Raw genomic sequence first — 26,040 nt, forward strand, 5'->3', positions numbered from 1 at the left:
GCCGCTCCTTCATCAGGTGGTTGTGGAGGACACAATTGTAAGACACAGAATTTATAGCAAAAGTTTATAATGTGATGTAACTGAAATTATACTTTGAAAAATACCTTGATTGTTTGTTGAGTCTCTCATCTGTTCGAATACCCTGATAGTTTCACTTCTTTCATATGTAAATCACAAAACTTTTTTAAAAGCAAAAAAAAGTTACATTCTCAGGTTAACTGTAACAATTGGTGTTAGCCAGACAATATGTTGAAGGTGTTAGCCCCCTGTGTTCTCTGTCTGTGCCATAACGTTTAGACTGATTCTTATCTAAAAAGTGAGATAACACAGTTTCCCATGAATTCATGCAGTTTTTGAGCAAAGTGCAATGTTACTCTGCAAGTACAAATTCACCCCGCAAACATATATGTATATGTGTGCATGTGGGTCTTTGTGTGTGTCTGTCTGTCAGGGGTTGGGGGTTGTGAGTGTCAGAGAGAGTGTATATGTGTGTGTATGTGAGTGTAGAGTGTCTAAGTCTGTGAGGGAGTGCATGTGTGAGTGTGGGAGTGTCTATGTCTGTAGGTGTGCGTGTGTGTTTGTATGTTTGGGGTAGGGAGTTGTGAGTGTCTGTGAGAGAGTGTATATGTATGCGCGTGTGTGTAGAATGGTCTGAGTCTGTGAGAGGATGCATGTGTGAGTGTGGGAGTGTGTGTCTGTAAAGGTGTGTGTGAGTGTTTGTGTATACGTGTGTCCGTGTTCATGTGTGTGTATAGCAGCGTCTGTGTGTGTGTATAGTGCAATGGTAGTCACCTGTAATGTGATGTCAACCCAAGGTCCCGGTTGAGGCCCTCCCTATGGGTACCAAACTTAGCTATCAGCCTCTGCTCGGCCACTTTTCGCTGCTGCCTGTCCCAAAGTCCGCTTGGTCGTCCGAAGGTCCGAGATCGAATGTCCTGGGCTGCTGAAGTGTTCCCCAACTGGGAGGAAACACTCCTGCCTATTGATTGTTGTGCGGTGCCCATTCATCCATTGCCATAGCCTTTGCTCGGTTTCCCCAATGTACCATGCCTCCAGGCATCCTTGCCTGCAATGTATAAGATAGACAACATTGGCTGAGTCACAAGAGTACCTGCCACGTACATGGTGGGAGGTGTGCCCACGTGTAATGGTGGTATCCATGTCCACACTCTGACACATCTTGCAGCGCCTACCGTGACAGGGTTGTATGGGGTTGTCCTGAAAGCCGGACAGCTTGCTGCGAACAATGATCTGTTTGAAGTTTGGCGGTTGTTTAAAGGCAAGCAGTGGCGTTGTGGGGAAGGTCTTGGCGAGGTACTCATTCTCATTGATAATGTGTTGCAGGTCACGAAGAACATGGCGTAGTGTTTCAGCTCCTGAGAAGTACTGGACAATGAAAGGTACCCTGTTGGTTGCAGCACGTGTCTGTTTCCTGAGGAGGTCATTATGGTTCCTTGTTGTGGCACGTCAGAACTAGCGGTCGATGAGTTGAGCATCGTACCCCGTTCTGATGAGGGCATCTCTGAGTACTTCCACGTATTTCTCGTGTAGGCGACTTCTACTGCCTTCCAAAGGTACACAAAGCCCACACACAAGGACGTCCCATCGTATCAGGCAATGGAACCCTGTGTGAGAATCTCTCCGGCTATGTTGAAGGCATCTCGAAACCTATTGTACAAGGGATCCCCAGCTTCTGTCGTGACACTACGGATTTCTTACAGAAACTCAGCACCCACAGACCAGTCGAACCGGGAACATTCCTCGTCACAATGGACGTTTCAGCACTCTACACCAGCATCCTCCACAACGATGGCATCGTGGCAACAGCCTCAGTACTCAACACCAACAACTGCTAATCACCAAACACCATCCTACGACTCATCCGCTTTATCCTCAATCACGTCTTCACCTTTGACAACCAGTTCTTCATCCAGACACATGGAACCCCAATATGCCAACATGTTCATGCACAGGTCTGAACAAGCCTTCTTCTCTATGCAGGGCCTCCAACCAACATTATACACCAGGTACATTGACAGCATTTTCTTCCTCTGGACCCATGGCAAGGAGTCACTGATAAAACTACACAGTGACATCAACAAGTTTCATCCCACCATCAAACTCACCATGGACTACTCTCGACTTTCTGTTTCATTCTTGGACACATGCATTTCCATCAAGGATGGACACCTCAGCACCACATTCTACCGCAAACCCACAGATAACCTCACAATGCTACACTTCTCCAGCTTCCACCCAAAACATATTAAAACAGCCATCCCCTATAGCCAAGCCCTACGCGTACACTGGAGCTGTTCAGATGAGGAGGAACATGACGGGCACCTGGAAGTACACTGGAATGCCCTCATAAGAACGGGGTACGATGCTCAACTCATCGACCGCTAGTTCTGACGTGCAACAACAAGGAACCGTAATGACCTCCTCAGGAGACAGACATGTGCTGCAACCGACAGGGTACCCTTCGTTGTCCAATACTTCTCAGGAGCTGAAAAACTACGCCATGTTCTTCATGCCCTGCAACACATTATCAATGAGGATGAGCACCTCTCCAAGACCTTCCCCACACCTCTACTGCTTGCCTTTAAACAACCGCCAAACCTCAAACAGATCATTGTTCGCAGCAAGCTGTCCGGCTTTCAGGACAACCCCATACAACCATGTCATGGTAGGCGCTGCAAGACGTGTCAGAGTGTGGACATGGATACCACCATTACACGTGGGCACACCTCCCACCATGTACGTGGCAGGTACTCATGTGACTCAGCCAACAATGTCTATTTTATACATTGCAGGCAAGGATGCCCTGAGGCATGGTATATTGGGGAAACCGAGCAAAGGCTACGGCAATGGATGAATGGGCATCACACAACAATCAACAGTCACGACACTCGACCACGGACCGTCGGGTGACCATCCTCCAAGGTGGACTTCGGACAGGGCAATAGCGAAAAGTGGCTGAGCTGAGGTTGATAGCTAAGTTCTGTACCCATAGGGAGGGCATCAACCAGGACCTTGTGTTGATGTCACACGACAGGTGACTACCATTGCACTATGCACAGGCACAGACACCCCTAACAGACACACACACACTCATACACACAGACACGCACACAGACACTCACACACACCTTTACAGACACACACACTCCCACACTCACACATGCATCCTCTCACAGACTTAGACCATTCTACATGCACACACACACATATACGCTCTCTCTCACACACTCACAACCCCCTACCCCAGACATACAAACTCACATACACTCCTACACTCACACATGCACCCCCTCACAGACTGAGGCACTCTACACTCACATACACACACATATACACTCTCTCTCACACTGACAAACCCCACCCCAGACAGACAGACAGATTAATCATAAACCTGCTACTGATCAGAAGTAAAAACATTTCAGCAATTTGCACAGTAGAAAATTAACCACAAGACAACTTCTGAGGGCTTAAAACAGGAAGCTATTTTCAACAGCTTTGCACCTGATAGATTACATTGCTTGAAGATAATACACAATTCACATTTTCAAATTAGAAAGAACCTGGAAGAGATTATATTATATTGTGCAGCTGCCTGTGAATACTTGCATGAAAAACAAATCACTTCAAAGACCTACGGTTCCCAAATAGTCTTGGTAGATATTAAATACAAAAATGGTTTAAAGCACAGGATTTAAAATATCACAGGTGTTGAATAATACAGATCACAAAAATGGCAGCCAATTAGACCTGTGACATACTTGTCTTTCACAACAATTATGCACAGGGAAAAAAAATTCTAATAAGCCTGGTACATGCACTCTAAAGAAAAATATGTTTTTACCACTTTGTATGTACAGATCAGTAGATCAATGCAGCCTATAACAGTATATAATTCCACAAAATTGCATGACAGACAGAAAGTTTAATTTTTAAACTAATGGTGCTTTTAATTTTTGATTCACATGTTATCATTTGTTCACCTTGGTCAGGGAACATTTGTGCCCTATAGGTTTCAATTTAACAAAATTGTATTCTGATAGTTCTGTTTTATTATTGACAGAAAAGTGCTCTTCAGTAATTATCTGTTCCAAGGAATCTGTGGCCATGGTTAGTAATTCAGTAAGTTCTATAGCATGTCCCATCCAATGTCAGCCACTTGTATTTGCACATACAAACAGTTAGCACAGAAAATGGTCCAAATAGTTCAACTCTGGTGTATGGGTGTTACATTTTTCTGAACACTTAAATATTAAATAATGGAAGAATAATTAAGGGCAATTAGAATGTGCTCATGGGAGTTAAGGGAACCAAGACAGAGAGCAAGGCAGACAGATATAGCGGTGTGGGGGGGAGATAAACCGAGAAACACTGACAGCAGAGGCAGAGGGAGAGACAGATAGGCAGATCGAGGCACAAATAGAATGGCGGGTGTTAACAACAAATGGGGAATGGAAACAAAACACTAAGGGTAGCAGGCAAACTTCATTGATTGCCACTGAAGGAGTCAAACTGTACACCACTTAGCTGGACATCAAGAGGGATAGTTCACCCTTCAATATGCTCTGTAGAGACTAAAACAAAGCAGGGACAATATCATAGCCACAATTCATGTGAATTCAACCAGCACGTCTTGGTGCTGTGAAAAACTGACAAAAAGTGGGAGAAGGAAGAATGGAAAGTAAACACAGATGTGAATGCAAATATTAAAAATTCTGCTGCAAGCATTCATTTGCTGACTGGCAGCAAAATAAAATTTTTCTCCTCTCAGCAAAGAACATATTAAATGAGTTGGAGTTCCACCTAGTGCCTAGTAAAAATATTTCAGGTAAAGTACATTAAATGTGTAGGTACAATTACTTTTATTGCATAGATTAACTGCATCTCTATTCAGAGAATAAACCAAATACATATCAAATTCAAACCTAGATGGTCTTAGGAACATTGGTTTTGATTAGTTGCTACCTGGTTGCTTCAGAGATTTGGCTAACACTCTGGACAGGAAGAGAAGGAAATGAAGTCTGAGAGTGGTTCAGTTGCTTATACTGAGAGCAAAATCAATTGTTGCTTATTTGAACCAATAAGTAACTCAAGTATCAGGTGAAATATAGATCAATAAACATAAAGGTAACAATTTCTAAGCGATTTCAGTTACCTTTGAATACCCGAATCAGCTGCAGATACTACCAAACTAAACCCATCACAATATTCAATATATTTCCAATAAAGTTCCCTTTTTAAGTTTTACTCTGAATCTTGGGATCTGAATTTTGATGTATTCTCCACTTCAAGTCAGGCAACAAGCTGGGTAGAGTCACATGGTAGACTATAACCTGAGAGTACATTAATGCTAAAATTCACGTTACAACGATCAAATGCCCTTTAGGTTTGATCAACTTGCTCTCACTGTTGACATACACATACAATCAAGGTGATAATCGGTATAAATTTCTTTCTGAATAACATGCCTCAAGTTGGAAGAATTAGACTCCTATTAAATTCTGAGCTATCATGACCCTTTTGCTTAGAATTTTAAAGGATAAGGATTGTTGCCATTTCACAAATGCCGAAATTTCCCTTTGATACAAATGAACAGTGTGTCATAACAACAGCCTTGGCTCAGTTAGCAGCATTCTGATCTTCAACTCAATTGATTGCAGGGTAAATACAGAAGTGGAGTCACATCAGACTCAAAATGTTAACTGTTTCTCTCATCACAGATGCTCCCAGACTTGTTGCGTTTCTTTAGCACTGTCTTAATTTCAGATTTCCAGCATTCACAGTTTTCATTTTTATTTCTGAGTTCTAAAGAAAGGTCACTGGACCCTAAATGTGAACGCTGATTTCTCTTCACAGATGCTGCTTTGCCAGCAATTTCTGTTTTGTTTCTGTTTTCCAGCATCCACTGTTCTTTCTGTTTTCATTTTTATTGTCAGGTCAAGATCCACTCCAGTTTTTGAACATTTATATTTGGCTGAGAAATCCATGAAATTCTGTATCAGTGCTGGTCTCAGAAGCATATACTCCATCACACTCATACACAGTTTACCAAACATATACACTTGCTCTCTCACGTGCACTCACACACTCTCACTCATGGACGCACACACACACACACACAAGTCTATGTGGTGAATTTGCATTAAAACCTTAAGTTATCTCAAGAATGGGACTTAAAAGAGGTTCTGAGATTTGCATGTTAATGAACCGGAACCTGCAACCCATTGCACACACTCTCTCACATGGACACACGCACGCACACACACACACGGGGTGAATTAGCGGGCGGCACAGTGGTTAGCACTGCTGCCTCACAGCGCCAGAGACCCGGGTTCAATTCCCGACTCAGGCGACTGACTGTGTGGAGTTTGCACATTCTCCCCGTGTCTGCGTGGGTTTCCTCCGGGTGCTCTGGTTTCCTCCCACAGTTACAAAGATGTGCGGGTCAGGTGAATTGGCCATGCTAAATTGCCCGTAGTGTTAGGTTAAAGGGGTAAATGTAGGGGTAGGGGTATGGGTGGGTTGCGCTTTGGCGGGTCGGTGTGGACTTGTTGGGCCGAAGGGCCTGTTTCCACACTGTAAGTAATCTATATTTGCAGATACATTCTATTTTACTCAAAAAGTGCACAACCTGCAGACAGTCAATCCATCTAATATTTTATAAATTCCTACTTTGGAAATAGAACCAGTTTGACTCAAGATTGGAATACAGACAGACTCTAACCTCACACCTTTAATGCATTGTCTGAGCTGAGATGTCACCTTTTTAAATAAAACCTTAAGTTATCTCAAGAATGTGACTTAAAAGAAGTTCTGAGATTTGCATGTTAATGAACCGAAACCTGCAACCCATTGCACACACTCTCTCACGCGCACTCTCTCTCTCTCTCTCTCATGGACACACACACACACACGTCTATGGGGTGAATTAGCATTTGCAGAATTATATTTGCAGATACATTCAACTTTACTCAAAAATTGCACAATCTGCAGGCAGTCAATCATCTAATATTTTATAAATTCCTACTTTGGAAATAGAACCAGTCTCACTCAAGATTGGGATACAAGACAGACTCTAACCTCACACCTTTAATGTATTGTCTGAGTTGAGATGGCACTTTTTAAAATAAAACCATAAGTTATCTCAAGAATGTTATTTAAAAGAAGTTATGGGATTTACATATTAATGAACCGAAACCTGCAACCCATTCTAAAACATGAAAGACTTAACAGCAATCGAGGTGTGTTCAATAAATCATTTCAGTTGCAGGACACTATAATCTTTTAGTGTAAAGTCTGTGTTTTAAGATCCTTTTCAAAGCTACCTGATGAAGGAGCAGTTCTCCGAAAGCTAGTGCTTCCAAATAAACCTGTTGGACTATAATCTGGTGTTGTCTGATTTTTAATTTGGTCTCAGAAGGACAGCTTTTAGGTAGATGTTAGCCAGAGGCCTGTCCACCTGAACACAAAACAAAATCTGGCAGTATTCAAGAGCAGGAAAAATGTTGTAGTCAATATTTATCCTACACTGCCACCATCTGGTCGTATATCTTATTTCTGGTGCTCTGTTTACCTACATAACAAGCCACGACAGTACACTAAAAGTAATTAATTGGTTATAAGTGTTTTGGGATGTCTTTCACATTTTTCACATCTTCAAGATGTGAAAGACATTATATACAACTAGCAATACTTTCATGTTAATCTTCTTTCATATGTGATGACACATTAAGCAATTCCAACATTGATGGCTAATCCAATTATAGCAATTCAACAGACTGCCAGCATGAAACAGGAGGCCACTCAGCCCCTCAAGCCTGTCATGTCAGTTTATCAATCATAGTTGGTCTTTACTTCACCTTAAATTTGACTGTCCTGGCACAAAATCCCTTGATCCCTTATACCTGTCACAGCCAGTCAACACAAGAATGACCCATTTATTCCCACTGTTTTCTGTGTGGTTGCTAATCCTCAATCTATGCCAGCACATTACCTCCTATCCCATGTGCTTTAACATTGCTAACCAACTTCCTATGGGGGATCTTACTACAAACATTTTATGCCCAAATGGCATTATTCGGCATTGGGTAAAAAAAAGTGGTGTGACAGTGGCCTATATTCCTTTAGCTCTGGGTATCAAAAGGAACTTGCCAGTATCCCTTTAACAAATCTATTTTAATAAAAAAATCTGGCACTATCAGATATTAATATTGTCTTCCAAACAAGGAATTGGGTCGGTGTCAACATTGACTTTTCTGTAATCTATACAGAATCTGGTGGATCTATTAGGTTTAGCACTGACACTACTAGGTAATTCTGGGCTTTGTCTGGGCTCAGTTAAGTGGTTGTGCTCTTAACTGACCTGCTGTTGTAGCCACAATACTTATGACTGATCCAGGTCAGTTTCTGGTCAATGGTAACCCTCAGGATGTTAATAGTGGAAGAATTCAGAGATTGTAATGGCACTGAATGTCATGAGGGATGGCTAAATTCTGTCCTCTTGGCAATGATCCAATCATTATCTGGCACTCATAAGACACAAACATTGCATGCCACTTATCAGCCCAAGGCAGCATATTGCCTAGGTCTTGCCACGTATAGACATGAAGTGTGTCAGATCAGAGGAATTGAAATAGTTTTGAACATCAAATGTTACCACTTTTGACCTTATGTTGGAAGAAAAGGTCATTGATAACTGAAGTGAAATTGGTTGATCCTTGTGATGATTTTTTTTGAGGGGATGGAAGACGGGTTTGATTATAATTACCTAAAATAGGCAGTTGACAACTTGTAGCCAATTTGATCATTTGAATTTAGAGAAGTTTAGATCGGAAATATAGTTAGACAAAATATACAGCCATGACACTGATACAAGAAGACAAACAGCCTTCAGTGTGAAATGTGTTGGTGTTACTAAAGTTGTGAAGGCAGCAACCTTCCAGCTCTTCCATCACAATGTTGGTTCTCCAAGGATTACCCAGTGCCTCTGTACACTTGTTGATAAAGTCTATTTCTAGGGGACAGATGTGAATTCTGAATTCTTTTAGCCAATGATCATTGTTCAACAATTCAGGTGACCACAGTCCCTTTGCCAATATCCTTCCAAGAGCACAACCTTATTTTCAGGAGTATTGCACTAGGTGTTGCCTGGTAAATCTCATTTACACTGATAGAAAGCTAGTTAGTACTAGAAGGTCTTATTCCTGTGTAACATATGGAATACCAAGGGAACGCAGGTTTAAATGGGTTTAAACCCTGCTTTCCCATACCAAGCCACCACCTTAATGAACAGCTAAGATGATCATCAGGCTCTCCCTTCCCTCCATTGCACCATACGCTGTATCCGAAAGGCTAAGAGCATTGTGGAAGACTCCATAAACCTCTCACTCAAACTCTTCTTCCTCTTGCCACCTGGCAGAAGATATTGGAGCATTTGGTCTCTCATGGCTAGACTGTGCAAGTTTTTTCCCCCAAAACCATCATGCTCCTGAACACAGTATGATCAGACTCTTTCCCATTTTAAATCCTTTGCAAGACTTCGAATTGCTGCTGGAAAAATGTCCATTATTTATCATTCTTCTATTACATTGTAACTTGCAACTTTTGCACTTTAGAATAGATTAGATTAGTGTGGAAACAGGCCCTTCGGCCCAACAAGTCCACACCAACCCACCGAAGCGCAACCCACCCAGACCCATTCCCCTACACTTACCCCTTCACCTAACACTAGGGGCAATTTAGCATGGCCAATTCACCTGACCTGCACATTTTTGGATTGTGGGAGGAAACTGGAGCACTTGGAGGAAACCCACACAGACACGGGGAGAATGTCCAAACTCCACACAGAGTCGCCTGAGGCGGGAATTGAACCTGGGTCTCTGGTGCTGTGAGGCTGCAGTGCTAACCACTGTGCCACCGTGCTGCCCATCTTATGCACTTTATGCAATGTATGATTGTGTAGTTTGTACTGTCCATGTCGCACCTTTGGTCCTGGAGGAATGCTGTGTCATTTTTACCGAATCAGTTGTATATGGTAGAAATGACAATTAAAAAGCTACTCTCTCTCGCAATCATGTGCTGGGAGTAGGATGATTAGCGTAGTCATTCTCCTCTGTGCCAGGTAGGACTAATCAGTGGTAAGACCCCATTCCAACAACTTCAATTTGCCCCGACTCTTCAATAGCCCAGTCAAATGTTGCAACTCAGCTTTTTGCAGCCTTGGTTGAAATATGGACAATGAAGTGAGGTGGAAATGTTGAAGGGGTCTGATGAATCCTAAAAAGCATCAGTGCTTAGTTCACTGTTGATCAAATGCAACTTGATTGCACTGTCAACTGCTGATGAGGTGATAATTGGCTTGTGGAGAGGACATATTAGAAAATTTTGCACATTTGTGATGGAAGGTGTATTATATTTTAGGATTTGGATTTTAAAACAGAGGCACACGTACATTAACATCCTAAATTTCCAGAGTAGGAGTGGTTAGAAACCTGTAGATTGAAACATTTAAGACAAGTTTTTTAAGATTGTGTATTCATGGAAGACATTTTTCCTTGTGATAAACTTGTTAATTGTTAAAAAAATAATCAGAAGTGTGTTGCATTTCAGTTAACACTCATTTTAAAATAAAAAGATCTATTATGCCACTTTTCATCTGGGATCTGGACTTGTCCAGCAGTAACATTAGGTGGCCCTATACTCTACTCAGGTCACACTTTTTCTTGGACCACAGGCTAAATTTGATTTACCAAGTTCCAGACTGCTTCCTGGGGATGGAATCACCAGGCATCTTTTCCCCTCCCTGAAGTGTCGAAAATATAGACACTAGTTTATGAAGCTAAAATTCTCAAACTGTATAAGTGGGTAATGTGTCTCAGTTCCGAAATTTAGAGGACAGATTTAAGTGTCAGATATAGAAACCTGGGTCATCAAGCTCCTTCTGAATGACTGATTGGTTTATTGTCAGTATAATGAAAAGCTTTTTTCACAAGAAGTACAGGCAGATCATAGTAAGCAGGGGTGTACAGATCATAGGGTGAAAAGAAAACTAGACAGAGGCATACAAGTTACATCACACAGGGTGTGCTCTAGGCAAGATCAACATAAGCAAGACCAGCAATATTTGTAAGAAATTAGTAATCTTTAGATTCAGAATTTAAGTTAAAAAATGCGTGGAACGGTTATAATAAATATTAGTATTAGTTCTGTAGGAAGGTCGCAAGTAGTCATATGGTGTCAGTGCCATCTCGATCCTATAGAAGTTCATCATGATTATCTATCCTAGACACCATTTTTCACCATAATACACAAATCTCTTAATGCCATTCGTGTCCAGAAATCTGTTTTGAACATGCTCAACTGTTGAGCTTCCACAGCCCCCTGGGATACAGAATTCCCAAGACGCACCACCCTATGGAGTGTGGGGATTATCAATCTTAAAATGGCCTGTTTCTAGTGCTGCCGATCTACACTCACCAGTCAGAGGCAGCATCCAATTCACATCACAGTTCAGAAGAATGCATGTTTTGATTACCCCTCATTCTTCAAAAACAAGGAGAGAACATGGATTATTTTCCCACCCAATCTCTTCTCAAGAAAACCCTGCTATCCAAAGAATCAATTTGGCACTTCATTTGCACTCCAACAAATTCATCCTTCCTTAGATAAGGAGACCAAAACTGTGCATTCTAGATTAGATCTCAAAGTTCTATATAAATTGCAGAAAGGCATCTTTACTCTTGTCATTAAATCCTTTGGTGATAAAGGCCAACAAAGCATTTGCCTTCTCACCTGCATGCTACTGTGTAACTCATGAACAAGGTTCTTTTGGATCCATCTCTCCATCTAAGAAAAACCTGTGTTCTGAAGTGGATAACATCACACTCAATCACATTATTTGGTCACGTTAATGGCAATAATTTATTGTTACATGTAGTTATAAAATACAGTAAAATGTATACAAGTCACCATAAGCCAGCACCATTTTAATTACATAAACTATGAAAAGGAATCAATCATACAAAGTTAGAACAAAATACATTTCTTGTTCCATTCATAGTTTCCTGATTTCCTAGGAGGCCAAGGGACACTGCCACACCATTCCCTGAGGATGCAACACCAAGCAAGAAGCATGCTGAAGCAGCCCCCATTGCTGTTGACTGGACTCAGAACGTCACTTCTGACAAAAGCTGTCTCTGAGGTTGCAACACCAAGGAGGTTCCTACCCAATTACTGTTGAATTCCCGTTAAATCCTCTTTACATGCTCCTCAGAACATATTCTCAATTAATTTTGGTTCAACAAGTATGAAAATTACATTGATTTAGATGTACAGACAGACTGAACAGCTGTAACCCAGCACTGCTCCTTGCAGCACCTGACTAGTCATGTCTGTCAGCTTGACGAATGATCCATTGACAAGTTCTTTTCATCCCAATCTGATGGACTTTAATTGTTTAATAACTTCTTGTTAAGACTTTATTGAAAACCACCTGAAAATCCATATACACCATATTCACTGGTTGTTTTGTGCTACAAATCATTTTAAAACTGCAAGGCCTGTCTCCTTCATAGAAAGTAGTCTAGGCAGAGTCAACATGATGCAAGTATCCATGCTGTGAGATTGATATGGATTATTTTCACCAGTGCAAATAGGACTTAGTTCTAAATATTCTTTCACGCCTTTCTTTCTGAAAGAGTTGGGTTACTTTTCTACATTCCCATCTGCAGGAACCATTCCAGAACCTTAGCAAGGTAACCATTAATGTATCTATGGTCTCCAAATATTCTGGAGTGTTACTTAACTGGTCCCGGATAAGTCATCAACCTACAATTAAAATTTGGAATACTACAGCTTTATTAATGCCAATTTCTCATTTTCACAATTCCCTTCGATTTCTGGGAGACTTTACCCGTATTCATGTGCAGAGGTTTAATCAGATGGCCCAACAAAAAAGTTCCTGAATAAACTGGTATGAATACTGTTCATATGAAGCTGGGAAGTAGAGGTCCCATTCTACCATGTCTCCTTGAATTCACAAATTCAAAACGGGATTTAGACTTTAGAATCATAGAACCCCAACCACTTGGAAGCAGGGCATTCGGCTCATCAAGTCCACACTGACCCAAAGTGTGGGTCCCTTCTACCCTACCCCTGTGACCCTGCATTTCCCTCACATCCTGGGTCAATTTACCCAAACTGCATATCTTTGAACTGTGGGTAGAAACCAGAACACCAGAGGAAATCCAAACAGACACGGGGAGAATATGCAAACTCCACACCCGAGGGTGGAATCGAACCCAGATTCCTGGCGCTGTCCTACCCATAACTAATAACCAAAGATATGGTGAGTACTGGAATATGTTGACGGAGGTGAACAGCCAGGATCTAGGCCTGTGGAGCAGGCTTGAGGGACTAAATGACCTATGCTCCTAAGGAAGTTTTTGACAGTTTGAAATAGACACTCAAGTCACCCCATAATTGAAACATCAGTTGTTTTGACTTGCATAATGTTTACAACTATTGCTCAGCGTATTCACTGCTGTGTAAAGCAATTTGCACTTGGCCTTAAACTGCAGTGTGTGTTGAAACAATTGTACAAGCTAACCAAGGATGACATTCTCTTTTTTCCCTCCAGAAATCCCTCAGGATGGAGGATGACCTGCTTGCAGTTGGTTCAGTGGGTAAAAATGATGATCATTCCAACATGATGCAACAATGTGGTAAATGCAAGGCAGATAGGTGCTGATATTTTATCCAATACTTCAACTTAATCCCCACATGCTCTATGAACAGTGCCTTCCTGAATGAATCCTCTCCAATGAAACTGTCATAACCTAGGGACTTCGATATTTTTAGGGATATTGAATCTCAATTTTCTTTCTGAAAGCATTCCTATTATTTCTTCCTTCCTTACTTATAGTTATGGACCAGGGTTTAAAATGATAAGGCAGATGTGAAATTTAAATAATACTTGGGCAGGAGGGTGGAAAGAGACTATGCATTCCTGCTACAATTAAACTCACTGGAAATGGGGAAGCCCTGCATTATACACCATAAAGGCTGAAGCATTCACAATAATCCTCAGCCAGAAAGTGGCAATGAATGATCTATCTCAGCCTCCTCCAATTGTCCACAGTATCACAGATGCTGGTTTTCAGTCAATTTGATTCACTCCACATGAAAGTGGTTGGAGGCTTTGGCTACAGCAAAGGTTATGGGTCCTGACAACATTCTGGCAATGGCAAGAAGGACTTGTGCTCCAGAACTTGCTGCTCCCTTAAAGCTGTTCCAGTACAGCTGTACTGGCATCCACTTGACAATGAAAAATTATCTCGATATGTCCTGTAGACAAGAAGCTGCACAAATTAACCTTGCTAATTACTGCCCCAGTATAATCTTTATTAGTGAAGGGATGGAAGGTTTCATCAAGCAGCATCTGCTTAGCAAAATTGTGCAGGCTTTGGAGAGGGCACAGAAACAGTTTACCAAGATTTTGCCTGGCTTGGAAGGTGTTAACCACGAGGAGAGATTGGACAAACTTGGTTTGTTTCCACTTGAAGGTCAGAGGCTGACAGGTGACCTGATCGAATTTTACAAAATTACAAGAGGCATTATAGAAAGTCAGAGTCTCTCTTCATCTCCTCCCCTCCCCATAACCCTCAGCACCATAGAAACGTCAGTTACTAGAGAACACAAGTTTAAGGTAAGGGGCAGGTTTAAAGGAGATGAGGCAACACCTTCTCTGCCTTGGAGGTTGATAAATACTGGATGGCCAGAGGAGGTTAAGGCAGATACAACAGCAACATTTAGGAGGCATCTTTACAGATACCTGATTAGGCAAGGAATGGACGGATATGACTATATAGGGGCAAAAAAGGTTTTGTACAGAAAAGCATCATGTGTCAGTACAGTCTTGGTGCACATAAGTGCCTGTTGCTGTGCTGTATGTTTTACTCTTTGAGTGCACTGCCAACAATCGGGCTGTTAGACCATTCAGGTCAAAACAGCCCACTTGATTGGCACCACACCCATAAGCATCCACTCCCTCCACCACCTTAGTAGCAGCAGTGCATACCATCGACAAAGATGCACTGCAAAAGTTTGTCAGAGATCCTTGGATAGCATCTTCCAAACCCCAACAACTATAAACAGGCAATAAGTGGTCTGCCAGCAATGCCCATGTCACATGAGAAATTAAAAGTAGGCAGAAGATCTGTTGGGAAAAACACAGCTTATAATAGCAATAGCCTACAAAACTAAATCCTAAAGTGGAATCATTAAATCGTGCAAGTTTGACACACTAATAGGGAGTCACTATGTATACAGACATCTGAAACAGTAGAAATTGTAAATGAATACAAAATACTGCTTTTTCTACCTCACGGCAATTAACTTGCTTTGAGACCAGCAAATGCAAAAATAACGTTGTAGTGTAAACTTCCACTTCAGCAAGATTAATTTGAATCTGGCACCAAATCATGTCTATTGTTTGATGTCCAGCAGAAAGTGAGGATTGCAAATGCTGGAGATCAGAGTTGAGAGTGTGGTGCTGGAAAAGCACAGCAGGTCAGGCAGCATCCAAGGAGCAGCAGCATCGACATTTCAGGCATAAGTGCTTCATCAGGAATGAGGCCTCTCTCTCCTGCTCCTTGGATGCTGCCTGACCTGCTATGCGTTTCCAGCATCACACTCTCAACTATTGTTTGATGTCCAGTTATATCAAGCAGAATAAGCAGTTAATCACAATTAAGTATTTGTACTTGAATGAAAATACACTAGGTTGATATTTAAGGGTAAGTAACTGGAAGACAAAAGCAGAAACCAAAATAAGTGCATATTCAGCTGTAGAGAATATTCTCTTCTCCTCCCCAATATTCTTTTCTCTGAAAGACAACAACAACACACCCGAACTTGGAGTGGCCCCATGTCATGATAGCGTGATTAATGTTTTCACCTGCACTGCAGTTCCTGTTCTTAATCCGCATGGGGTGCAAAAACCATGAACCTGCTAGGCAACTCAAAGGTTGAAGCTCTTCCAATGCTACCATCTGGATCCCCGTATCTACCTCACTCAGTCTCGTCCACCTGACCACAGGCTAAACCAGATTTGTGAAATGTGACTGCCCTATTTCAGACAGTTAAGTTCCAAAGTTTTTATTAAATTCAGTCTGGAACTTAATACCAAGAATGTTAATTAAGAATCTGCTTTTCCAACACCTCTTATTATAAACAGAATCAGAAATGGTGACATGCATTGGTATTGCAGTGAATGCCACTAATGCAACTGTCCCAAATGCATGTCCAATCAGCATGTAGGTTTAGTGGTTTTTCTCTAAAAACTGGAGGACCAAAGCATATTGTTGAGGCCGGCTCCATACAAAGTGTTCAGACCAGTGGACAGTAGAAATTTGCAATATTCTGGGTAGAAATTTGCAATATTCTGGGCAGACAGTTGGAGGATCAAGACTTTGTGGACCACGTTCCTGCCAAACCCTAACTAACCAACAGCTGGTAGTTCATGGGACTCAGTCACACTGAAGTACCCTCTTTGGTAATGATTTGGTTAAATTATATTTAAATACAATAAACCTTACTAAGAAATTTACAAACTTTGGTCAGAAGGCACCTGAATTCAGTACTTCAGCAACCAGTTCTTCTAAGATTAGTTGCCTCCTTATTGGCATTCTCTTCCTTCTCACTCTTATCACACTGGGCTGATTTCTGTTCTCAGGCATACCTTTTGGGTAAAGCGATAGACTTAGGGTTAGATGTAATGCTAACAGATTGTAAGGTTGCTTATTAGAAACATTAAAGTGGTCAATCGCTCTGTAGTACTTGTTAAGATTTTCAAGTTCATTTGTAAACACTATTTTAAGAACTTCCTTTTCAACATAGGAAGACATTGCAGGGCTTGAAATTCTGACCCACTCTGCCACAGGAAGCCATTTGAATAAAAGAGTTACAGAAAACTGCCTCCAACATAGGTTGAGGAAGCTCTGGATGTGCTGTACTCCATCAATAACACCCTGGAGACAGTACATTCCAAAGCCTGTTTATTGTAACTGGCGAATTCAATCAAGCCAATCTAAGGTCGGTGGTGTCCAAGTTCCACCAGAACGTTATCCTCTCCACCAGGGGCCCAAACATTTTAGAGCACTGCTCCCCCCACCGCAAACTTCAGGAACTCTGAACACAATGCCATGTTTCTATTGATATGTTTCTTCTCCCAGCTTACAGGCAAAAGCTCAAGCAGGAGACTCCCTTGGGAATATGGGTCCAGTGCTGGTTGGAGGAGGCAGAGGATCAACTCCAGTGCTGTCTGGAATCGGTTGATTGGGCCAAGTTCAAACAATCCACAGGTATCTTGGACGAGTACGCCACTACCATCACAGACTTTATCAGTGAGTGTGTGGAGGACTGCATACTGAGGAAGTCAATCTGGGTGTTCCCCATTAGGAAACTTTCGATGAATCAGGACATACGGAACCTGTTAAAAACCAGGTGAGAGGCCTTCAGATCAGTAGACCCACTCAACTATAAGGAATCCAAGTATGACCTTTGCAGAGCCATTAAGACAGCGAAGGACCAATACTGATCCAAACAAGAGACCCAGACAGACACCCGGCGACTATGGCAAGGACTGAATGACATCACAGGTTCTAAAAAGAGACAGTGCAAGATAGCAGATGATGACACATCCCTCCCAGATCGTCTCAACACCTTCTATGCTCACTTTGAGCAGAATTTTGGCAGAGAGGTAACATCCATTCCAACAAGTTCTGATGAACTTATCCCAACAGTCACTGCATCAGAGGTCAGATCAGTTTTCCTTTGTGTGAAAACAAAGAAAGCAATGGGACCAGACAGAGTACCAGGCCGTGTGCTCAGATCATGCACAGATCAACTGGCAGAGGTCTTCTCGGACATCTTCAACCTCTCTCTGCAGCAGGCCACTGTCCTTGCCTGTTTCAAAAGGGTCAATATCATCCCTGTGCCTAAGGCAGCTCATGCAGCATGTCTCAATGACTACCCAGTGGCCCTAACTTCGGTGATCATGAAGTGCTTTGAAAGGCTGGTCATGGCATTAATCAACTCTAACATCCCCAATAATCTTGACCCACTCCAATTTACCTATCGGACCAACAGATCCACATCAGATGCCATCTCACTTGCCCTTCACTCCTCTCTGGAACATCTTGACACCAAGAACAGCTATGTAAGAATCCTACTCATTGACTACAGTTCAGACTTCAACATTATGTTCCCCTGGAGACTAATTACTAAACTTAGTGATCTCAGACTAAGCCCCACTCTCTGCAACTGGATCCTCAGTTTCCTGACCCACAGCCCACAATCAGTGAAGACTGGGGACAATATTTCATTGTCACTAACACTCAACAAATGGAGCACCCCCAGGGGTGCATACTCAGCCCCCTACTGTACTCGCTGTATACCCATGACTGCATTGCCAAATACCAGGCTAATGCCATTTACACGTTTGCTGATGACACCACCAGAGTTGGTTGAATCTCAGATGGCGATGAAACAAACTACAGATGTGAGATGAAGACCTAGAAAAACAGTGCTCTGACAACAACCTAGTTTCTCAATGTCAGCAAAACCAAGGAACTCATTACTGACTTTTGGCGTGATGTTACTCATGCCCTTACACATTAACAGCACAGAGGTGGAACGAGTGGAGAGTGTCAAGCTCCTGGGAGTGGTCATCAACAGTCTTTCTTGGACTCTTCATGTGGACGCACTGGTTACAAAGGCCCAACAACGTCTCTTCTTCCCCAGGCAGCTGAGAAAACTTGGCATGATGGTGAATGCCCTTACCAACGTTTATAGGTGTGCCAGAGAGAATTCTGTCTGGATGTATCACTACCTGGTATGGTAACTGTACCATCCAACATCGCAGATTGTTAGAGAGAGTGATGAACTCAGTCCGGACAATCACAAAGGCCAACCTCCCATCTTAGGAATCCATCTACCAGACCCTATGTCAAGGAAAGGCCGCCAGCATTCTCAAAGATCCATCCAATTCTTTTCTACAACCTTTACCATCAGGGAGAAGGTACAGAAGCCTGAACATACACACGCACACACAACAGCCAGTTTCAAAACAGTTTCTACCCTACTGTTGTTAGAATACCGAATGGACTCACAAATTCTTAGCATTCAACTGTATCTGTGTTTTGATTTTTGCTGCTGTTTACCTATTATTTACTTATCTATGCTACTTAACTATAATCTGCCTGTGTGGCTCGCAAGACAACGCTTTTCACTGTGCCTTGGTACACATGACAATAAATTCAATTCAAAAAATGAGTGCTGATCATGTAAGAAGGAGTAGTGTACTGGCTGGCTTATAGGGATCTTTTTCAGGTCTGCAAGATGTAACTCGTATGGTACGTGATTGTTACATGGTCTTTAAATGTTTGCATTTAACATGCCTATGTGTGACTTCAGAAAGTATTTTGCTAAAAATAGCTCGAGAGACTGGCCAAGAAAAAGCTCATCGTGTCCAAAGCATGTTAGATCCTTAATTGGCTGAGGGAGGAAGCATAGGGTTGTTATTTGAATTTTTTTTCAAGTTGTTTCATAAGGCTCAGTGTTGGGGCCTTTGCAGTTTGTAGTGTACATTTATGATTTGGACTTAATTTGGGTGAATGATCAAGATATTCCCAAATGACAAAAATTGTCAGGATGATAAACAGTGAGGATAGCAGTAAGGATAGCAATAAACTATGCTGAATATCAATAGTCATCAGATGGGCAGAAGAGTGGCAAATCAACTTCAGAGAGCTAGCAAGTCAAGAGAGATTGAACTATGAATGGTACCAAAGGTAGTAGGGCAAGTAGCTACAGGTGGTTTAGGAGGCATAAGGAATATTTATCCACATTGGTCATGGCAGAAAATACAGCAGAGCGATTATGCGAGATTTGAGTAGTCAGATCTTTGTTGGCCAAAGACAAAGGCTGAATTGTTTCCTTCTGTGTTGCAAACATGTATGATGAAAGACTGGGCTTGTGTCTGTTGGAGTTAAGAGCAAGACATGACTTGGAACCACAAAACATTAAAGGATGTTGGAATAAATGTGGAGATGCTTTCCTCATGAAAAATGTATGGTTTCTGCTTGAAAACCAAGTGTCAGGTGAAACTTTATGGTCATGAGTCTTTGGAACTGTGCCTAAAATGACACACTGAAAGCAGAGTCTGACTAGTTAAGGAATGATCACATAGATTCTTGGTAAGGAAAGGGTTGATGGAATGTGGATTTGTCATTTGCTATCATGTTATTAAATGGCAAAGCATGCTTCATCATGTACCTTTGCTTCTTGGTCACGTTACCAACTTAAAAGATATTCTTAAATTATGCCTGCCAGGTTGTGGTGGAATAAGCCCATAATTGAATACCAGACTGTACTTACATCAATCCAAGAATTATTACAGCATTAGGGAATGAAATTTAAAGAAAGGAGATAACAGGAAAGAAACTTGGAATATGCCATGCTTAATATCCCATTTGCATAGTTACTGGAGTGACATTCTGCTCGGGTGTCTAGTGTTTTTAAAACCCTGCAGGATAATCACAGGTCAATTATATTTGCTGTATGAAACAAGTCCTTCAAACATATTAAACAGCTCTAATAGCCCTTGCTTTGGTAATAATTTGCATGGAGAACTGATGCTAATCATAACTCCTTCAGTAACAGAGTTTCAGGCTGAAGTTAAGACAAGTGCTGTTTTGCCTGACCTGCTGTGATCTCCAGCAGTTTGTTATCAGCGTTGTTTTAAGATCTGGGTGCTAGCTAGAATGGATGTAAAAAAAAAGTCCAATTGTAAGAAACAAATTTCACAACGATGTGTATTATTCATCCATTGAAAGGTTTACTTTTTATTGGACAAATAGCCCAGAGAAGTGATTAAGAGCTAATGTCTCAACATATGAAATCAAAAGCTGTCGATTGTCAATTCTCATCTGGAGGAAAAAAAAGTTTATTTTATAAAATGATAGCTCTTCTTGCTATGTTGCGCTTTGTGCCAGCAGACCCAATGGGCACAGTTACCTGGAAATCACACCAGCCCGCGACCGCTGCGTGGACTCCAGATCATGGACTGTCATCAGCAGGCTCCCAACCATTTTTCATGGTCCTGGACTGCAATAGTCTGCCTAGGGTAACAGCCATCTGTAGACACGTTTCTTGTGGCTTTATGGAAGTCCCACTGCTGTGAGATAAGAAGATGAGTAAGCATCGATATGCAAGGATGAAGAGTACACAAATAGTAGATACATAACTAAAGAGGCTACTTGTTACCCTACAGCAGGTGACAGGGGAGGGGACAGAGGATATTCAGAATGTCTAACTGAAACTTTGGCTTTATTCATCAAAGAAAAAGCAAAACTGTACAAAAATTAGGTGTCAATCCAAAAAAAAACAAAGCCAGTAAGGTATACAGACAACTATTTGCAGAAAGATCATTAACTCAAACCTCCTCTTTGTAAACCAAATCAGATGGAGAAACCAGCTTTAGGTCATGGAAAACTCTAGCCAGCAATCTTGCGAAAGACTGTAATATTATTCATCTCTATTTGCCATGCACTGAGTTGTCCAGAGTAGTCATTACAAATTGCATTACAGATTTTCAAATCCTTCAGATAAATGAGGCAGAGGGACTAAGAGGTTCCAGCATAAATGGAAGCAAACAAATTGGTTAACCCACTTTCTGCCAATTAAGATCAGAGAACATGGAACACATAACTTCACATTCCAGACCAAGTTAGATTTTTAAAAAGCCTCATGGGGTTCAAAAGATAGCTCACTACCAAACCATACTTTTAAGTAGAAAAAGTACATCCCATCAGAACATATTAATTTGCCACCATTCTGATTAAAAGCAAGAATATGGCCATTGCAATTCATCTTAAAAGATCTCAAATGAGGGGAATAGAAATAAGTTTTAAAAAATAGAAATTATAGCTACACCAGCATGAGTTTAGCCCAAGTTACTGTAAATCACAGAACAGAGGTGCTTAATCAGAAGCCAGGAATTTTCCAATGTGAAAGACTTTGGAAGTATATCTCCAAACTGTTTTCTAGTATTCATGAGGTTCTAAAAAGAATGCATATAAAATAACACTTGTTGCAAAACAATCCTTTAGATTGTAGGAAAAAATATGAAACATCATACTTCTAGATGGAAACAAATCAATTAGATTGTAAAATTTTAATTATACATAAAGACAGAAATATCTAAATCTGACACTTTTATTTTACAAGATTAATTCAAAGCCTAACACAGCCTGCATTTCAAGAGTCTTTGGCTTCTGATGGATTTGGCAGAATTGAAAATTCCAAACTTGAATGGTCCAAGATGCAAGTCAAATAGTTTTTAATTAGATCTCAGAATTCACCTTCTCTTCCAACCAGTTATACATAGCTTCAAAATCTCTCTTTAGGAATGTCTCTGTTCTGTTTACATCTTTCTCTGAGGAAGAATATTGCTCAGACATATTTTGTGACAACTGCTCATGCTCATCATTTCTCAGTGAGTCAACATGAGCTTGCTCTAGACCCCCACGTGAACATTCAAAGTGAGACAAGTACTCAATCATACTGTTGCCCTCTTCTTGACAGTAGTTGGGGGAGGCTGCAGCTTGCTTTTGGAGTTCCTGGTACTTCTCATGCATTAGAAACTGGGTGGTGTTCCTTGGGGCCCTCATACCATTGACATTAACAGGTCTGAGCAAAGCCCGAAGGTCAATACAATTGCAGGTTCGTCCTCTTCTGTATTTGTGCCATTGCTGCTTCCTCCTCCTCGGTTTCTGCTGACAAACTGAGCAGATTTTGGATCTGCTGAATTTGGACTTCTTTGGAAAGAAGTGGGGCTTTTTCCAACCTTCAGTGATAACATTACCGCCCATGGTCTGAGGGAGGAGGGAGCAGGAAGGGAACTCACCACCTCACTTTTCCTGAGGCCTAATCCCAATTTAAAAACTAAAGCCTTTTAGAAACAGCCCAATGCCACTCAAGCACGGACAGTACAAAATGAGCCCGAGAAAATGTAATCAGAAAATTGCACAGTGCCTACAATAGGCAAAACTAAAGCTTCCTTGACAACGAACTTATCAGTAAGTTGGAGAAGGGGACAGGTGGGCGAGGATGCAATTCAGCAAACGCGGAGATCTAACGTCTCTGACTAACACCCCGTACAAATCGGGAAACACACCTCCGCCCAGCACAAAATCCCGTCGTCTGAAACTTTTTTTTTCGAAGAAACTGAAATCCTGAGAGTTTAAAAGGAAGCCCTCTTGGATCAACCTGCTACAATCACCACCCCCTCTTACTGCTCCGCCTCTCCCAGCAGACACTAACGGACAGTCTTCTGGAAACGTCTCTTATACTCACAGTCTGCGCACGCAATCTCACGTGCACATCGAGGGGGCGGGGTCAGATGGTTGCCCTGGGATACTGCCGATGAGGTCCGCCCGCTGGCCAGCTGACGTCACCAACGGCACAGTGCCCTGATGACGGTTGCTGAGGGAGTGAATTATTTTCGTTTTTTTTTGCCTCTTAGTTTTTTTGGGGGGGCGGCACAGAGTCAACGAAAGTTTGAGAAGTTGAAAAGGTGCGATGTTAAAAATCGTAGCGCAGTTCAAAACCTGCTTGGATATCAGAGTGGGCAGGTTAATGGATTGCCAGGATGAATAGGTACATGGGCTGGTATATGGAGTGCTTGGTGGCCAGATACATGGGATACCATGATGAGCAGGACAACTTACCATGGCATTTCATGTATAATATTGTTGTGAAGACAGATAATAGGGTTGGAGCAAAGGCCAGGTGGATTTTATTGACTATGAGATCCTTAATTGGCGTTGCCAATCAGGGAGCCCTGGCTGACAGATATAAACATGAATATCAAAGAGTATAAGGACCGACTCTGAGCTACATGGTTAGCGCTCAAGTACTCTGCGCATGTAGAGTACCTAAAGGATGACTTGATGACAGGATACCTGCTTCTGTGCAGCAATTTTCAAAGATAAAGAAAGAGAATGTCAACCCTTAAACTTTAGTTTTCAACCTACAGGCACAAACACAATTAATCTAGAAGGCAACTTGAATTTTACATATATGATAAGCGTAACATCAATAGCAAGTTGAGCTATTCTTGACATGTGTTGAGAATTTTACACAGTAACCCGAACCCCCAAAATATGATCCTAAACCTGAACTTCAAAATGTGATGCCAGCAGTGGAATTGTGGGCTGACTGTGGTGTTAGTAGTCATTCTGGTGTAAAGATTACTGCTGGTTAGCTGTACTGGCATGAGTCACTTAGTTAAATTCTAGTTTAATGTATTGTGTACATTTGAGGACCTGACACCTCTGAGTCATAAGGTTCTAGGTTCAAGTATCGCTCCAGGACTTGAGCATAAAACCAAGGCTGACATTCCAACTTCAGTACTGAAGGAACATTGGAAGTGCCATCTTTTAGATCAAATGTTACACTGAGATTCTATGGCACTACTTTAAAGAAAAGCAAAAGAAGTAATTTTGGTCACCTGATGAATATTGCTCCATCAAACAACATTGCAAAACACATATATCTTGTTTGTAGTTTGTGGGAGTTTGCTCTGTGCCGATTGACTACAATGCCTCTTTTTGTCTGACTAGAGTTACACTTCAAAAGTATTTTATTAGTTATAGAGTTATAAAGTCATAGAGATGTGCAGCATGACAAAAAAACCCTTTGGTCCAACTTGTCCATGCTAACCAAATGTCCTAAATTAATCTAGTCCCATTTGCCAGCATCTGGCCCATTTCCATTTTAATATTTCTTATTCATATACCTATCCAGATGCCTTTTAAATTTTGTAATTGTACCAGCCTCCACTATTTCCTCTGGCAGTTCATTCCACCCACACACAACCTTCTGTCTGAAAAAGTTGCCCCTTACGTTCCTTTTCAATCTTTACCGTCTCACTTTAAATCTGTGCCATCTAGTTTTGGACTCCCTTGCCCTGGGGAAAAGACCTTGGCTATTCACCCTATCCATATCCTTTATGATTTTATAAACCTCTATAAGGTCATCTCTCAACCTCATACACTCCAGGGAAAACAGCTCAGCGTATTCAGCCTCTCCCTATAGCTCAAACCCTTCAACCGCTATCTTGTAAATCCTTTTGAACCCTTTCAAGTTTAATGGCATCTTTCCTATAGCAGGGAGACGAGGATTGAATACAGCATTGCAAATGTGACCTAACCAATGCCCTGTACAGCTACAAAATGTAACACCTTACTTTAATCTCAATGAAACTCCATCTGCCACTCCTTGGTCCATCGGTCCAACTGATCAAAGCCCTGTCATACACTTAGGTAACCTACTTGGCTGTCCATTACACCACCAATTTTGGTGTCATCTACATATTTACTAACCATACCTCCTACATTCACATCCAAATCATTTATATAAATGACAAAAATCAGTGAACCCAGCACCAATCCCTGTGCCACACCGCTGGTCACAGACCTCAAGTCCAAAGAGCAAATCTCCACCATCATCCTCTGTCTCCTACCTTCTGGTCAATTTTGTATCCAAATGTCTATCTCTCCCTGTATTCCATGTGATCTAACCTTGTTAACTTGTCTACCATGCGGAACCTTGTTGAATGCCTTATTGAAGTCCATACAGACAATGTCCACCATGCTGTCACTCCTTCAAAAACTTAATCAAATTAGTGAAACATGATTTCCCTCACACAAAGTCATGTTGACTATCCTTAATCAGTCCTTGCCTTTCCAAACACATTTAAATCATGTCCCTTAGAATCCCCTCCAACATAAATGTCAGGCTCACTGGTCTATAGTTCTCTGGCTTTTCCTTACCACCTTTCTTAAATATTGGCACCACGTTAGTTTTCCGGCATCTCACCTTTGGCTATTGATGATACAAATACCTCAGCAAGGGGCCCAGCAATGCTTCCCTCGCTTCCCATAGAGTTCAAGGGTACAA

The 26,040-nt window shown here is 41.6% G+C and overlaps 1 long non-coding RNA gene across 3 annotated transcripts in view; it reads right to left on the reverse strand.

Annotated features, from left to right (window-relative positions):
* The window catches only part of LOC122559824 (uncharacterized), a 219,217-nt gene extending 195,816 nt beyond the window's left edge, over positions 1–23,401 (reverse strand). For all 3 annotated transcript variants that reach the window (XR_015760378.1, XR_015760380.1, XR_015760379.1), the window contains exons 1-2: positions 23,255–23,401; positions 21,094–21,253 (exon numbers count right to left, since the gene is read on the reverse strand). This is a non-coding gene — a long non-coding RNA (uncharacterized LOC122559824). The remainder of the gene's footprint in view (positions 1–21,093; positions 21,254–23,254) is intronic.
* Between the last annotated feature and the right edge of the window lie 2,639 nt (positions 23,402–26,040).

Source organism: Chiloscyllium plagiosum, unplaced genomic scaffold, assembly GCF_037043375.1.
Source record: "Chiloscyllium plagiosum isolate Xiang-an unplaced genomic scaffold, Cpla_swu_hap1 HiC_scaffold_19, whole genome shotgun sequence".
NCBI classification, from domain to species: Eukaryota; Metazoa; Chordata; class Chondrichthyes; order Orectolobiformes; family Hemiscylliidae; genus Chiloscyllium; species Chiloscyllium plagiosum.